Source organism: Schistocerca cancellata, chromosome 4 (genome assembly GCF_023864275.1).
Source record: "Schistocerca cancellata isolate TAMUIC-IGC-003103 chromosome 4, iqSchCanc2.1, whole genome shotgun sequence".
Lineage (NCBI taxonomy): Eukaryota > Metazoa > Arthropoda > Insecta > Orthoptera > Acrididae > Schistocerca > Schistocerca cancellata.
Window position 1 is genome coordinate 255,116,010 of NC_064629.1, and position 18,730 is coordinate 255,134,739.

At 40.9% G+C, this 18,730-nt stretch overlaps 1 non-coding gene across 1 annotated transcript; it reads left to right on the forward strand.

Annotated features, from left to right (window-relative positions):
• The first annotated feature begins 14,473 nt into the window (after positions 1-14,473).
• On the forward strand, positions 14,474-14,548 carry Trnas-cga (transfer RNA serine (anticodon CGA)). The gene has a single exon. It is a non-coding gene; the product is annotated as a tRNA-Ser (tRNA).
• The last annotated feature ends 4,182 nt before the right edge of the window (positions 14,549-18,730 follow it).

Here is an 18,730-nt window from a genome sequence, read left to right on the forward strand (position 1 = left end):
GGTTGTAGGGAAATGACGGTTGATAATTCTAGCATTTTCGAAATATCTCTGCCGCTTCACTGGCTGTGCAACGTGCGGAGGAGTGGTATCTTGCAGAAAATAATCCTACCCACACAACAACGGTATTGAAGTTTTGGAATGACGTTGGTGAGCAAAATATTCTCTAAGCCTAAACGAGGGACAGTAAAAGTAGCAGGACCCAAGTACTCATTTCCTCGAAAAATTACAGCTTCAAGATAAACGGGGCCGTCAAGTAGCATCACACAATCACCACTGCAAGAATGAAGTGGCACTGGTTGATGTGCTTGCGGATATTCCGTTGCCCATATCCTGAAATTCTGCGTATTGACATGTCTGTGAAGATGGAAATGGGCTTCGTCTGTCCACAGCATGTTCTATGGCCATTCATTGTCCACTTCCATGTGAGCTGGAAATTGCTGGCAGGCCATAAGCAAACAACTCCTTAAGATGGGTGATTCTGCAGGTATGTTTCGTACGATTTTATGCACCATGCTCTGTAGGCATGTCCAACGTGCAGGGAGTTCCCCGTGCACTGCATGTTTACGATCCTCTCGAGCCGGCTTGCATTATTGCGGCCACATCATCGATATACGTCAGATTAACCGCTTTTCTCCCTCTGCCACATTACACTTCAAAAGAATGTGTGTTTTAGGAGTTTATATTCATTTCCTCCAGTCCTCAGCGGACATAGCGTTACTGCGTTTTTTCACTACTTTGAGTGACCGGAACCTGTGGAGGGCTACTGGCGCACAGTCACCGCCCCTGTAAAAACTCTTTACCAGCAGCACGCGATCCTTGAGGGCGACAATCATGTTGGGCGTCTCGAACGCAAAATGAAAAGTAGGAGTGGGCGTGCGTCTCTCGATGTGTGTATTCAAATGCCTCTAGCGCCATCTAGTGGTCAAATATCCTTTTTATACTTTCTTTGTTCGATGACGTTTCCCCCGCGTCAATAATATGCTGTTCGAATTTAACTTCATTCTAAGCAGTGATTTTCTTCCCACAGCGTTTCGAAAGTGGAACTTTAATTATGGACAATGGGTATGCCGTGGATGGCAAAATAACGCTATACAAAACCGGCGCCGAGACTACAGTGGTGCACCACGGATAAATGACACGGGAGAACGAGGGCTGCGGAAATGTGTAGGGAGAATAGATATGCAAGTGTTGAGCAACTGAAGGCTCAGATTAACTAAGGGGATACCCACAATGTCTTCTCTACGACCGTCTAGCAATTGATGCACATGGGCCTCCGGAGCAGGCGCCTGGTTCTGCATCCAGGCTGACTGCTGTTCGTTGGCTACGAAGGCTGGAATTTGCACAACAGTATCAAAACTGGACGTCCACTGAATAGCGACATATAGCCTTTTCAGATGAAACACGTTTTACGCTCCATCGTCTTGAAAGCAAACACGGTGCAACAATCGACCCAAGGGTACAGGCAGGCGGAGGGAGCGTTACGGTCTTGCTGATGTTCTCATGCCTTTCCCTGAGCGATCTCGTCATTGTGGAAATCACAACTGATCGACACAAGTATGCATTTATCCTTGTAACTGTGTCCGCACCCACATACTCTTTGTTTTTCCTCTGGCACGTACTAGTAGGAAAATATAACATGTCACACAGCTCGCAGTGTACTGGCGTTGTTCGAAGAGCACAAGGATGAGTTTCCCTACTCCCCTGGCTACCAAACTCCCCGCATTCAGAGTCAACCGAGAATCGTGGGACCGCCCCGACCGAGCTGTTCCCGCCATGGATCCTCAGCCGAGAAATGTAGTCCAGCTGGCCACAAGATTGGAGCTGACACGGTCCCACATCGCTCTCGGTACGTTCTAGAACTACTTTGACTTTCTTCCTACTAGTCTCGCAGCAGTCCGCGGTGCCAAATGAGATTATTCAAGCTTTTGACAGGTAGTCACATTAATGTGACTGGACAGCATATACTACACGTGATTTCTGGTTTATTTACACAAGGTACTTTGCAATTATGTTTCACGTGAACAATGTTAGTTCCTAGTTCAAATTCGTGTATTGCCTGGCACACGTGGGAATCGACTTGTAATTTACTTTCGGTCATCCGAGCATACAAGTCTCTTATCTCATCCTCTTCACAGTCATTAAATAACTTTACAGGCTAGGTTAATTTTTTGTCTGTTGTAAATGTGAAATTCTGCAAAGGCAACTGATCAGTTAAAAGACATTTACAGGTGTTATTCATGATACTTTGTATCAATTTTCTGAACGATATAACTACTACAGCTCAGCTTGTTTATACACTCCTGGAAATGGAAAAAAGAACACATTGACACCGGTGTGTCAGACCCACCATACTTGCTCCGGACACTGCGAGAGGGCTGTACAAGCAATGATCACACGCACGGCACATCGGACACACCAGGAACCGCGGTGTTGGCCGTCGAATGGCGCTAGCTGCGCAGCATTTGTGCACCGCCGCCGTCAGTGTCAGCCAGTTTGCCGTGGCATACGGAGCTCCATCGCAGTCTTTAACACTGGTAGCATGCCGCGACAGCGTGGACGTGAACCGTATGTGCAGTTGACGGACTTTGAGCGAGGGCGTATAGTGGGCATGCGGGAGGCCGGGTGGACGTACCGCCGAATTGCTCAACACGTGGGGCGTGAGGTCTCCACAGTACATCGATGTTGTCGCCAGTGGTCGGCGGAAGGTGCACGTGCCCTTCGCCCTGGGACCGGACCGCAGCGACGCACGGATGCACGCCAAGACCGTAGGATCCTACGCAGTGCCGTAGGGGACCGCACCGCCACTTCCCAGCAAATTAGGGACACTGTTGCTCCTGAGGTATCGGCGAGGACCATTCGCAACCGTCTCCATGAAGCTGGGCTACGGTCCCGCACACCGTTAGGCCGTCTTCCGCTCACGCCCCAACATCGTGCAGCCCACCTCCAGTGGTGTCGGGACAGGCGTGAATGAAGGGACGAATGGAGACGTGTCGTCTTCAGCGATGAGAGTCGCTTCTGCCTTGGTGCCAATGATGGTCGTATGCGTGTTTGGCGCCGTGCAGGTGAGCGCCACAATCAGGACTGCATACGACCGAGGCACACAGGGCCAACACCCGGCATCATAGTGTGGAGAGCGATCTCCTACACTGGCCGTACACCACTGGTGATCATCGAGGGGACACTGAATAATGCACGGTACATCGAAACCGTCATCGAACCCATCGTTCTACCATTCCTAGACCGGCAAGGGAACTTGCTGTTCCAACAGGACAATGCACGTCCGCATGTATCCCGTGCCACCCAACGTGCTCTAGAAGGTGTAAGTCAACTACCCTGGCCAGCAAGATCTCCGGATCTGTCCCCCATTGAGCATGTTTGGGACTGGATGAAGCGTCGTCTCACGCGGTCTGCACGTCCAGCACGAACGCTGGTCCAACTGAGGCGCCAGGTGGAAATGGCATGGCAAGCCGTTCCACAGGACTACATCCAGCATCTCTACGATCGTCTCCATGGGAGAATAGCAGCCTGCATTGCTGCGAAAGGTGGATATACACTGTCCTAGTGCCGACATTGTGCATGCTCTGTTGCCTGTGTCTATGTGCCTGTGGTTCTGTCAGTGTGATCATGTGATGTATCTGACCCCAGGAATGTGTCAATAAAGTTTCCCCTTCCTGGGACAATGAATTCACGGTGTTCTTATTTCAATTTCCAGGAGTGTAATTTAGATATCTTATGGAATTATTTTCACTCTATACTCATTAATCTACAATCTAGACATGTTCTTCCTTAAATCTTGTTCCTGAAAGATCCCCAATCAAGTGTAATATATTAAAAAATAAGAGCACATGAATCGCCTTGAGCAGAGATAATATTTCTCGTTTTAAATACGAGTTCACCTAACAAGGTAAATGTGGGTCGCCGTTTATTTTCAAGAAACACGCTTTGTAGCGAAAAAACAGCTGAGTCTTTGCTATTAAATGGGTAATTTCCAATTTTTTAGAAGTAGTGTAACAATGTACTACCTGGCCAATTTTGCTTACATTGAGCCTTCTGTCCCATCGAGGTCACTGACCGAGTGACATCAACGTCCTTCTCATTTATGTCTGCAGTGACATCATCATTGTTATCAGGGGCATCATCAACTTTTTCAGTTAGTAGCGATGCTCCTTTCCCCAGTCCCTACCCTCTCTTATCCCCACCCAATGATGACACAGTATAAAATAATACAAAATGACGGATATATCCCAGTTTCGTTAGTGGAATTTTAAAAACCATATCCTCTAACCAATCACAGTGCAATACTCCTCATCTCCAGCCAATCACAGTACGAAAACAAAAATACAATATAAATAGCGAAAGTGTATTAATGGAAAATTTAAAATCTTAAACTCCTTATACGAAAATAGGCCAATTGTGTGCTTTGTACCCCCTCCTCCTTCCGCTTTTTCCATCCATACACAGCATAGTATTAGAAACAGGCGTCGTATAAGTGGTAGATATTACGTATCCACAACTTCAATGGCTCAATATTTTCGTGAAAGTCAAACATCGGCATTATTTCTGACGTAAACATGATGTCAAGTTCCATTATTTAGGTACGCATACGTATCTGTAACCTAACGTCAAAGTGATGTCAGTATAAAAATTATGCGTTATTACCCGCACGTAAATCACTTTTTATGCTTCATCGCTCTGAAAGCAAACTCTGTGCAACAATCTTCGGAAGGGTCCAGATCGGAGAGGTGAGCGTTATGATCGGGGAAATATTTTCGTTGACTTCCCCCGGTGATCGCCTCATTCTGGAAGGCCAAATTGATCTCTGTGATTCCATTTCTCACAACATTAAAAAAAAAAAAACTCAACTTGCGCTGTGTCATGTTCAGAAAAAGTATGAGTAATTCCATCGCTCAAGCTTTTCGTCAATCACTCACACATATGCGAAGAATATACATGTCTTTGCAGCGCGCCCTTGCTGCTGCGAGCCAGGTAAAGCCCAGTTCTTAGAGATTTCCACGTGTCACCTATCCTGCTAAAATGCTGCACGGCTGACTTAGCCACTTGCAAAGATTGTGTGGAAACAGACTATACAGGAAGGAAAATTGAAACTGAAACAATATTCAGCAGTTAATGATAAAAGATATTTATTCTTCCAATATTAATGAAATTCTATGAATTTTCGTATATATACACTTGTAGAATATTCACATTATATTTTTTATATTGTAACATTTTTCAATAAAATCAAATAACTATGCGTCACTAAATTTTTCCATCGGGAAAAGGTGGTATTAACCTAAAGTTACAATTTACTGCTGTTTACATTTGCAGCTTTTCTCACTATTTGCAATTACTGTCTTTTTTATACGGTATTAACCCGAAGGCACTATACTGAACTTTCAGGATGTATCAAACGATTATCGTCTTGTGCAACTGGAACAAGTTTTTAGTGTGTAATAGTAGAAACACGATTATGTTACTACTTCATTAAGTACTGCTCAATCGACTTTTCAGTGGCATTTAACAAAAATTGCCAGTAATCATAAGTGGTAAGTTATTTTGCCGAAATTCATGTACATGAACCATATAGTATAGCTTTCTAAGTGCACTGTAGTTATAGTGGCGAGAACTGAAAGCTTCAACTGTACCGATTTGCAGATTGCACGGAGTGCTTTATGAATCAGCTGCATCAGATTGCTGAGCGGTAAAAATTTATCTGCGGTAGAACAAACGGATGATTACTAACGTCGAAGAGGAAGAAGCGTTTCAGTTACCACAAATCTGGAAAGAATGCTTCAGAAATGTAGATGTGAAACACAGACATCACTGCCATTATACAGGCACATTTCATGGTGCAGCGCATGAGGACTGTAATACATGTTATAGACCTAATTTTTCGGCACCTGTCGTGTTTCACGATCTAACAAATTATGATGCACAGTTCATTATCACGAACATCTGCAAAAGAGTGAAAGAAACAGCTAAAATAAATTCAGGTCAAGATTCTGTGACTGCAGAGAATATGGAGAAAAATATTCACTAAATCTATAGCTGTGGGATATCGTAGCGACAAAAAATTACACTTTGTAGGGTCCTTCAACCTTCTGACACGTCCACTGGAAAAACGCGTCTCATGTTTAAAAGGCGAGTTTTTGAAGATAAGATGAGAGCATGTCCCCAGCTGTGAGCAGTTCAATGTAAGCAACAAGAAAGGTGTCTTTACCTTCGAGCACGTAACTGACGAATTCATTTTCATGGAGAAAGAGTTACCACCGACTGAAGTCTTCAGAAGCTTGTAGCCTTCTGAGTGGTGAACCATTGATCAAACAGCAGGATTACCATAGAACATGCAAGGTATGTAACTTATCTCATTGCAAGACTCTACATAATTACGCAGACTATTATCTGAAAAGCGAATTTTCGCTTCTGGCCGATGTGTCTCCACTTCCGCAAATTCTGTCTTAAACCATACAAACTAGATCCCACCTATAATGTGACATCATGCTGTAAACCACTAAAGAAAACTTGCAACTTATTACCAATGCTGAGGAATGGCAATTTGTTGAGTGTGCCCTCAGAAATGGTATTGTTCACAGCTCTTGCAGACATGCACTTGGAAACAACGGATACACGGCTGACTGTGATGATATCTGAAATGAATCGTATATTTTACATTTCGATGTTAACAATCTTCACAGCTGGGCCATGATGCAGCATCTACGCCATTGAATTTTCACGAATGCCTGTTCAGGATTTTGATTTAATGAGCGTAACCGATGATTTAAATGTGGGGTACATCCTAGAAGTAGATCTAAAATATCCTAGAATTTAGCTGATCTACACCCTCATCTATCCCTATGTCCGGAGAAAATTGTACCACCACCTAGCACCAACAAGCCAAGAAATCTAAAAAACCTCATTCACACATTGTACAATAAAGAAATATTACTTAATTAACAACAGAACAACAATGCAGTGTATTAAGAATGAACCTGTTCTCCGCCAAATTTACTGCGTATATTTATTTGGTCCATCGGGCTGGACGAAACCGAAACTAGCTATTAATGCTGAGATGCATTTGAACTCGAGGAACGATTTCGTAAAACAAATTCTTCAAATTGGTGAAAAATAGCGTTTTAAAATGGTTCAAATGGCTCTGAGCACTATGGGACTTAACTTCTGAGGTCATCAGTCCCTAGAACTTAGAACTACTTAAACCTAACTAACCTAAGGACATCACACATATCCATGCCCGAGGCAGGATTCGAACCTGCGACCGTAGCGGACGCGCAGTTCCAGACCGTAGCGCCTAGAACAGCTCGGCCACTACGCCGGGCCAGCGTTTTCAACAAAAGCATTCAAAATGTATGGAAAATGAAAGACGTGAAACCGGCAACGTATTGGAAGGGGAGATACGAATCTGGTACTCTGATCGTGAAATCTAAATCGAAATGCAGCAACGTATGTAATGAAAACCTGATTGTGATCGAAATGAAGAGACTCACTATTGTTTCGAAAATCTTATAGTCTTAAGGATGATTATTCTAGATGTTTCCAGGATACTTCTTTTAGATTTTGATGATGATTATATGTTTAACAAAATTGACCCAAAGCTTGTTAAAAGATGTTACGCAAATATAGATAGCTTAAAATGTCACATCAGCACATAAAATATTTTTGATATCATTAAAAAAAAGTTTTGTACAGCTTAGATACGAGTCAAAGTTAATGAACTGTTTTCCCTGCTAGAGGTACTATACTTCTCACTGGATTGAACTGTGAACAGTCAACTAAAGGCACTGCCAACTTCTGTTTAAAATGGAAGCATGTTCACATCCTTCAATTGAATGTTGATTGACGGTGATAATATTACATGCTGGTCTCCAAAGGTTTTTAATGTAACAGAAATGGTATATTTCTGTGTCTGCAGCAGGCAGCAATATGAGATTCATATGCTTCTTGAGTTTATGTTTTGACATATGCGATGGAACAACTTGTAACTTTTTTCCTACTTGTTCCTCTTCCGCTCCTTTATAACCAAAAACTCGCAGCCATAACACTGCATACCATATACATTAAGTGATACGTGTACAATGTTTTTCTCAAATATTCGCCCTTGATCCAGTTTAACGACTAATTAAATATTTTCAGAGCTTAATCTCTTTCAATGTTTCCATCTGAAGCAGGCATTATCCTTAACATTCATTGTTTCATGTTCATGTGCTGTTACATTAGTCCGTTTTACGTCTACTCTGGCATAAAATTCTGTATTTACATTAACATTCTTGATCTGCTTTAACATCTACCAAGAATCGCAAGCTTGGAAACTTTCTAGGATTTTTTTTAAGTCCATCTGTGACACAGGTATAATACAATTCACTGATGCCATCAGAGACCGACCGAGATGATCTCTAAATTTTCATGCCTATTTCACCTTCTCACCTGTCTTTTGCAAAAGGAGATTACAGAGCACTGAGATATTCATCATCTACAGCATATTTTTTGGTGAAAACCAGGAGATATGTGGCAAGACACTATTTGGGATCTTTGAACCCATCGTGAGTTACAATTATGCCAGAATATATTTTTAAAAACTGAATCCACACTAGCCCATTCTACACTGATATCACTGATAAAATGCTTTGTGGATGACTCAGCCACCAGTTATAACTATATATAAAGTCTACTTTACTTGACCTCAAGCTGATGACGATGAGGGCGGTGTCTACAAAGCTCAGTTGGTTTTCATCCACTTCTGCTGCATGATCAGACTGCTGTTCGATCAAAAGAACAACAAAAAATGGTTCAAATTGTTCTGAGCACTATACGACTTAAGGGGCTCCGGAAAGGCTCAAAATCTTGAAAAGTTCAATTTTTACTTTTTTGCGTTTTCTGAATCTGCAGACTATTAACTTTTAATAGATATATAATTTATTCAATTCCGAAGACTACAACTATTTTTAAATTTTTTTAAAATGTGTTCTACATGGGTGTGACCCACTGTGGCGCTGTTAAACTGCTGTCAAATGGTGTTATTATTAACGTCCGTGTTCATCAGGTACATTTTAGTGATGTGAGATAAAGTATGAGTTGTGGCTATCCTATGATGGTTCAGTATATATCGCTGGTGTGATTGTCGATTGCTTCATGTTTATTTACTCTGTCGTTATCTCGAAAATATTCGTAATTAATTCTGTTTCTTGGGTCTCTGTTTTGTTGAAGTATAATAATGAGTAAAAGTAAAGTTATTAGAAATCCTCTGAAGGCTTTTAAGAAAAGGAGAAATGTTGGAAAGCCAAAGGTATGTGTTATTACTGTAAACAATAAAGACGATAACCAAGTGAGTGAACCTAACCTCTCAAGTACACCTGCCCATAGCAGTCAAAGTGGGAAAGAAAATACTTCACAGAAGAAGCTTGGTTCAATGAGAGAAAACTATGAATGTTTTATGGGCGAATCGGATGTGAATGAAATATTTGATATGTCGGTTCTCAAAGGAATTTTTTCAAACTGTGTAAGATGTATCCATTGTAGTGAAGTTGGTCTGGAACTCTCCATAATAAAGCACGTAGGACTTGCTAGTGAAATACAACTGAAATGTGATAAGTGTTCATACATGACCACCTTTTGGAACAGTGTTGCAGTAACTGCAACTGAAGAAAATGGTAGCAAAATCTACGAACACAACATTAGATTTGTTTATTCCTTGCGTTCAGTTGGTAAGGGTGCTACAGCAGGTGCAATTTTCTGTGGCATCATGAATCTTCCAAATCCCCCAACCAAGTTTACGACCTATAATAAATTAATAGGTTCTAAAGTAGAAGATGTCTGTATAGAATCTATGAAGAACGCTGTGGAAGAGGCAGTAATGGAAAATAATGGTAACAGAGATTTGACTGCAGCGTTCGATGGTACCTGGCATAAACGGGGACACACATCTCTTCATGGTGTAGTATCTGCCACCAGTATGTATACAGGGAAAGTTATAGATGTAGCAGTAATATCAAAGTGTTGTAGATGTCCACAAAAATATAAAGGTACACATGAAAATAATTGCAAAGCTAACTATACTGGCAGTAGTGGAGGAATGGAAGTGGCTGGTGTTGCCAGTATATTCCAGCGTTCTGAGGCGTGTGATAAAGTGCGATATGTTAATTACCTTGGTGACGGTGATTCTAAAAGTTTCAAACATGTTCAAGGACTGAAGCCCTATGGTGATGATGTTGTAGTGCAGAAATTTGAGTGTATTGGACACGTACAGAAGCGAATGGGAACAAGACTTCGGCGACTGAAAGCTTCGTACAAAAAACAAAAACTCAGTGATGGTAAAGGGTTGGATGGGAAGGGAAGGTTAACTGACAGTGTAATTGACAAATTACAGAACTATTATGGAATGGCTATTATGCAAAATACACAAAGTGTCGACGAAATGAAGAAGGCTGTTTGGGCTCTTTTTTTTTCATACTTCTTCAACCGATGAAAATCCCCAACATAGCTTGGTGTAAATATAACAAAGGTTTGCTAACTGGTGAAGTGTACACTCATAAGTATATTCTGCCTCATGCAATAATGGAGGTGATAAAACCTATTTTCAGAGACTTAGCAGCACCTGAACTGTTGAAAAAGTGTATTCACGGAAAAACTCAAAACCCCAATGAAAGTGTAAATAGTGTTATAAGGTCGAGAATCCCCAAGACTGTATTTGTTGGAATAGAAACACTTCACTTTGGTGTGTATGATGCTGTTGCGACTTTCAATGCTGGCAACATTGTAAGGTGCAAGGTATTTAGAAATATGGGAATGAAGATAGGTTATAACATGGTACGAGCGATGCTTGCTTTAGACAAGGAACGCCTTCGGGCTGCAGACAGGGCTGTAAAGAGTCTAGAAATACAAGCAAGAGTAAACAGGAGGAGGAACAAGAGGAAGCTGGAGGAGGAGTTTGCAGAGGATGAAGATAATCCATCCTATGGACCCGGAATGCACTAAAAAGTTAATCCAATCTTTGTCGCTCGATTCCCAAAACTTTTATTTTCTCATACTAATTACATGTTTTCTAAGGATCTTCCAAACATATTTGTTTCAAACTTTCAGTAAATGTTACACAGTACCTTCTGCATAATTTAACAGAGCCTTTTTCCAAAAAACTGTATATTTTTGAATATATAAATAAAACATTGCAAAAAAATGTTGTGAATTTTCATTACAATTGAAAAAAAAATCATCTTTAATAACTGAACTAAAATTTTGTAAAATCCCTGTGTTAAGTTGTAGCCCATATTCCAATAAATAATCTGTAAAAAGTTCAACTTCCTACCTCAAATACTTTGTGAGGAAAGATGTAATTTATAAGCGTTATTTTAACATTGCAAGTATAGGGCGTTCCGGAGCCCCTTAACGTCTGAGGTCATCAGTCGCCTAGAACTTAGAACTAATTAAACCTAACTAACCTAAGGACATCACACACATCCATGCCCGAGGCAGGAATCGAACCTGTCTCCTCCGGCCGGCGGAGAACAACAGAGGCTGTAGAATCACATGAGAAAAAACATATATTCAAGGAGATGGCAACAACACGTATTCACAGTTGTGACAAACAAAATGTTTGAATGACCATTTGGATAAGTAAAAGAATCTTACACTTCTTTATGTCGTATTTCTGAGTGTTATCCCACGTTAACTACCACGAACGCTTCAGCATTAACTGATAGCTACTAAGCACCCAGCTTTTACACCCAAACTTCCCTATTGAATAAGCAAAGATTTCTGGATCAGTGTACTGAATGAGCAACTGAGCAATCACATTCCCAGAAACTCCAGTTTCCCAAAGACACGAAGTGTGAGGAAACAGATAGATCAAGCGGAGACTTGTTCCCACAGGTTTATAGTACGGCTTATCTCGCAAATGCCTCCCCACCTCTCACTCTCTCTCTATCTCTCTCTCTACAAACAGAAGATGTGTTCTGCGTTAAATTAAAAACAACGGTCCAAACCAATTTTCTATAGCATTGACATTTATTTGCATATACAGAACACAATGAAATCCATGCCCACAAAAAGAATTACAGAGAGAGGTTGACACCATCAAGATATCATTAAATTTCATAGCTCTTGTTCCCTTCTTGCGTAAAAAAATCCTCTTTTTTAATGTACGTTTTAATACGTAGACACAGCATACACACTACGGCATATTAGCCATGCTGGTGTGTCCTTGTGAGACAATGGGGTAACACGGGCTCATCTTGAAGATATCTCTGTCTCTGTCGTATATACACCAGACGAGTCAGTGCTTTTGCGAAATGTCTCATAACACTGTTCAATAGGTGTTATTGTCTGTCACTTTCAATTGGTTCACCCTATAGCAATACTGAAAAATTAGAATGTACGGAAATTTCTGCTGCACAGTTTGCAGGTATAAAAAGCGAAAGTGCATCTCAGAAAAAGTCATTTCTGAAGAAGCTTCAGAGGTAGGTAGATGTGGGGGCAGCAGCATTAACTGCCAAATTTTTAAACGAGGGTTATTTTTTAACGAAAATTTTATGGCCATCGAGCTCAATAGACTGAAAGAAATCCATTCTAGTGTGAATGGTGATTTTAAATATTTCGAAAACATTTATCATTTTTTACTAAAGGTTGCGGACCTCCCTACGTCAGCCAACTCTGAGAAGGTGCAGGGAATCGAACCTGAATCCTACCACACCGTAGGCAATGTCCGAAACATTCGAGCGTGGAGGTGGCCGATTTTATTCTGCATGCAAAAATCATGCTAAATGCTGTCTCTCAGTAATGCCTGCTTTAATCAGGCAACCACTCTTTACTGAGGAGAGAGGCCGTAGAGAGCGAACACGCTTACAGTTGCTTTTCCACTGTAGGAGATACAATTGATAATAATTCTCGGTGCACTTTAGATCAGACATTACGCATACACATAAGAATCAGACCCATTTGAAGGGCAGAGGGTCTTTTTACCTTCATTCCCAGATTGAGAGGATCTAATGAGCAAGGAGTAATAATGACAATACATCGCTCTGAGTGACGGAGTTTAAAACACGTATGCTTTCTAATACGGTAGTGATTTTTGCATGTTGTGTAGGAGTTACAGCAGAGAGCTTGCGTTTGTCATGCAAGATATCTTTAAAGGAACGGTGGATTCTCCCTTACTAGATCTCCCAAAAACGTCACAATAATTTCCTTAGAAATGAATGTGAAGGTAGGATTTCTTTGAGATTATTTGAAAGAAGAGTAACCAAATTTGTTTAGAAAGACTGTACAATCGTTCTAGTATCACCACGGTACGAGAATGTAGCGCATGTCTATGCAGTCACATCCAGAAATCGCCCTCACACCAGTTCTGTATAGTGCAAGGGGGGTGATACCCATTGATGCCACTAGTAGAGAATAACGCAGCAGTCGGTGATCTCTCCGCAAGAATTGACTGTACTGGCGAGTTTTATATCAAGAATGTTTTTGTTAATTCCTTTTTGATGGAATGCAATACTGCATATCTTTTACCTTTAAGTTCGTCTTTATAAATGTTACACAAGAGGTATGTGCACACAACTTTGCGTATTAGATGTTATGAGCTGTGCATTGTAGATTAGTGGTTAAGCATTTAGCGTTACTGGATCTTTACTAGTATTCTGACACCAGATAAATGTCAATTAGAGTTACTAAATGGGGGAAAATTGTATATTATAACGTTCTTGCCTGGGGGCGTAATGTGTCATGCATTAGCTATTAAGTGTTCAATATTACTGGGTCTTCGATAGTATTCTGACACCGGATGGAAGTCAGTTACTGGAGGGGAGAAAAGTCTATATCATATTTTTGTGATGTTTAAAGCTTTCCCGGCGTACTGATTATTCCATAAAAACACGGGAGAACTGCCGGATGTCAGTAACGTCCTGCCACGATACTTAGATTGTTGTTGGCTGGAGGCATTATGAATTAGCAGCTACGCATCAAGCATTACTGTTTCTAAAACACTATTCTGATACCAAATGGATGTAAGTTACTGGTGGAAGGGGGGGGGGGGGCGGGGACTGGGGGACTTTGGTCTTTCTGTAATGTAGTGTAACATTATGACTGAGATTGTTATGCATTAGACATTATGCTATAATTAAAACTGTAGACAGGCAGAGCTTTCGTTGGTCATGATCGGAAAGTGCACATCTACACTAACAAACTCCTGTGTGTTCTTATTACTGTAAAATGGCAGTACTGTACACATACGATCAGTGAAGTTTAGAGATCAAGTACGGTTCCAGAATGAGATTTTCACTCTGCAGCGGAGTGTGCGCTGATATGAAACTTCCTGGCAGATTAAAACTATGTGGCGGACTGAGACTCGAAATCGGGACCTTAGCCTTTCGCGAGCAAAGTTCTGCAAGGTTCGCAGGAGAGCTTCTGTAACGTTTGGAAGGTAGGAGACGAGATACTGGTGGAAGTAAAGCTGTGACGACGGGGCGTGAGTCGTGCCTGGGTAGCTCAGTTGGTAGAGCACTTGCCCGCGAAAGGCAAAGGTCCCGAGTTCGAGTCTCGGTCCGGCACACAGTTTTAATCTGCCAGGAAGTTTCATATCAGCGCACACTCCGCTGCAGAGTGAAAAATCTCATTCTGGGAACATCGCCCAGGCTGTGGCTAAGCCATGTCTCCGCAATATCCTTTCTTCCAGGAGTGTTAGTTCTGCAAGGTTTGCAGGAGGGCTTCTGTAATGTTTGGAAGGTAGGAGACGAGATACTGGTAGAAGTAAAGCTGTGAGGACGGGGCGTGAGTCGTGCTTGGGTAGCTCAGTTCGTAGAGCACTTGCCCGCGAAAGCCAAAGGTCCCGAGGTCGAGTTTTAATCTGCCAGGAAGTTTCATCAATTACAGTTAGTGATCAGTGATGGTCAGTGATCAGTGATGGTCTGTAGTCAATGATGGTCAGTGACCAAGGGTGGTCAGTGACAAAAGATGGTTATCGATAAATTGTTGTCAGTGACCAGTGACGTTTAGTGATCACTGACGGTCTGTGACCAACAGGCATTACCTATTAGGCATTCCCCGTTCAGCTTTTAGCGTTAAGCGTTTAACATTTTACTGTGTAGAGTTTCCTAAAAGGGGAATGTGAGGTATAAAACACACAACTGGTCCATTTCTGTCAATTTAGATTTTAAATACTGAACTGGAATTATTCACACAATTTGTATGTACGTAAATAAATTAGCTTGTTACCACTTTTGTGCCAGAAATAATGAATGTCTTTGACTTTAGATTAGATTAGATTTTCAAGTGAAATATCTTTGATTTTCAGAGAAATAATGAACATCTTTGCCTTTCAAGAAGAGGTTATATCACTCAACTGGACTGTTTGTATCATCGTTATTGGTTGAAGACATGGAGGAGGAGAGGTGTGACTTGAAATGCATGTCAGAAATAATGTAATTTGTCACCATTCTACTACTACACTCTGATTGGTTGGAGACAGCCAGGTGGGTGGGGGAAGATGTAATCAGGAAATAATGTAATTTTAAGCCATTTATATACTACCCTCTGATTGGTTGGAGATAGAGAGGAGGGTGTATTGGGTACAAGGCACACAATTCTTTTGTTTCCACCATCTTAGACTTTATCATTGGATGGCTCATTTTTATACTGCGCTATAATCATTTGGAGAGAGGGAGGAGGAGAGGGTGGGGAGACGGTTTTTTCCATTTCGTGGTTTTTTTTTCGAATGCTAAACTCTGATTGACGCGAAAGAGAGGAGAGGGACAAGGAGATACATCACACAGATGGGCAGTACGTAAATAATGTAACATGACACCACCTTTTCTTATGCCGGAAGTAATGCACATGTTCGGCTTTCAAGGAAATAATGACATTTTCATGTTAAGATTACGTAATTCTTACAACATATCTGGCATCATTTTCTAACACTACTTCCTGAGTGATAGAAAAAGAAAAGAAGGAGGACAAGGATATAGAGGACATACTTGGTCTGTTTCCATATGTCAAGAGGAGTGCTCCAAATTTTCCATCTACACAACTGCTCTATTTCTACGTTTTGGACTTATTCGCAGAGTGAGTGGCGAGACACAAGGAGTACTGAAGTGTGACTGGTTAAAGGACATGGTTCTTAATTTTCCATTAACGCATTCGGGCTGCTACCACCATCTTGGAATTTTTTAATACTGGGTTATGATTGAGATATGGGAAAGGGAGGGGTGGGGGAAAGAGGCGTGGCTTACCACTGATAAGGATAATGATAATGAAAACAGTGGTGACTTTACTGATGACACTGATGAGAATATATTGTTAATAGGTCAATGACCTCAGTGTATCAGAATGTCGAACTTAGACAAAGTGGGCCGGATAGTACATAGTTTTACCACTGTTAGGTTTTGTAGAGTACAGCGTGTGGTTACATCTCCATGACACGAATCGCTTCTAACAGGAGTGATTCACCAACGCTTATAGGTTGTGTTAGCTCAGTTGCTAAGATGACAAGTTCAATTTATCTTGATAAATGCTACTTTAATTAAGCCGTTCCACTATAGGAAAGCAGGTTTAGTAGAACATATTCACTAAAAGTATTAAGATCTCGTTATTTATGGGTCATATTTCCTTTAAAGAAGGATAGAAGGATGTTGCAGGGTTTTAAAACTGGGGTCATTATGTGTTATGTACTTACAAGTAAAGATTTAAATGTAATGACGGTTCTCAACTGGTAATACTGCTATATTCTTTCTGTTATCATCTGATTACGCAGTTGATGCACGTTATACAATTTAACTGCAGTAGTAATTATTCTAGGCTCAATTGTGTAAGTAGTATATTCAACGGGAATGATACTACTAAAATTATTAATTCTGCTAGCAGTGAAATTTCTCTTGGTGTATTTTAAGTATAGACTTGATTACCTGCGAAAATTTCACAGTGATTTTAAAATTTTTATAAATTTACAAGTGAAAATTTTTAAGAATAATGTATGCAGCAAAGAGCTTCACTGCGAAGTATGGCTGTTCATGGGCACAAAATTCAATTTAAATTTCACTGCAGGTAATATAATGCCTTTCTGTGTGCTTTTAATTTTTTTTGGGATTATAATATCCAGTTTCAATGGGAGTTGTCACTGCTTTTTGTGTAATTCTATCGGGTGAATTCTTCTTTTCATCCAGGTACTGCTAACCCATATGGTTATGACTATTAACTAGGGTGTTTTTGCTTTATTAATTGAATGATCTTGATAATATACAGTGAATTATAATCAACGTATTACAGTCAATTCATATTATGTTGTTGTCATTTGATGTTGAGAGGAAATTGCGGTGCTTGTTGAGGGATTATTATCATTCAACATTATAGGTACAGAAACTTTTCTGTGTACTAGCAAAGTGGTATGGCTAGATTAATAGTGCTGCATCTCATAGGATTACTCTGTGAATTGTTGAATATAAATTTCATTTGTATGCTACAACAGTCTGATTTCTACATCAGTACTATGCAAGTACTGTGATTTGCGACTTCACAACAGATACATTTTATTTCTTACTCTGGCTTAATTTCTTGAACTGATATTTGAATGAGTAAAATTTTCTTGATGATGCATTGGGACTTGAGTACTAAATGATCATACCCTGATTCTTCCTTATTTTTACTTTCTTTAGTAAAGAAAGGGGTACTTGCCTTTGGCTGCTTTTGAACAGTCCGTTCCTATTCAACTGCTGAATTAGTGGAGTCATATCAGAGAATCCATGTCATTTTGAAAGGCATTCTTTGTAACTTTGTTTTCTCCTTGTGAATGATATGATATGCAACAGGTATTGTATATAATCAGTGGACTGGTATAGGAGACACTGGGTTTCATCTTCAACACTCTGAGTTAAAACTTTGGGTTAGGTGTGCTAGTATGTCAGTGGCAAATGTTACCACTATTTGTGGTTGTCAGACCTTGTTAGTAATGAAGTTATGGTGAGATAAGATTACATATGTGCGTTTATTGCTTCATTAGATTGAAGTACTGAGGGTTCACAAGTTACATGTGTTTTACTAACGACTGAGGAAATATTGGTGTTGTCTGTCATGAAAGGTTAAGTGCAGTCTTAAAGTTTACATGCATTCTTATGCTGAAGTCAACTTTCTAGTTCACTATGGTTTCAAGGTGGAATTTAATGCTCTTATGCAGGAGGAATAATCGTAATGTCAAATATCATTGAGAATTTGTTAAGACCGTGTAGTCTAAATGTTACATGAGTACTCTGAGTGGCCGGCCGGCGTGGCCGAGCGGCTCTAGGCGCTACAGTCTGGTTCAAAATGGCCCTGATCACTATGGAACTTAACATCTCAGGTCATCAATCCCATAGAACTTAGAATTACTTAAACCTAACTAACCTAAGGACATCACAAACATCCATACCCGAGGCAGGATTCGAACCTGCGACCGTAGCGGTCGCGCGGTTCGAGACTGAAGCGCCTAGAACCGCTCGGCCACCAACGGCCGGCCGCTACAGTCTGGAACCGCGGGACCGCTACGGTCGCAGGATCGAATCCTGCCTCGGGTGTGGTTGGGTGTGTTTTCCTTAGGTTAGTTAGGGGACTGATGACCTCAGATGTTAAGTCCTATAGTGCTCAGAGCCATTTGAACCATTTGAACTCTGACTGATTGACTATCATTCCGCAAGATAGACTATTCTTTTAAGGATTCAGGGGGAAGGTGGCAACATTGGCCAACAGTATAGACTGTATATCAATTTAA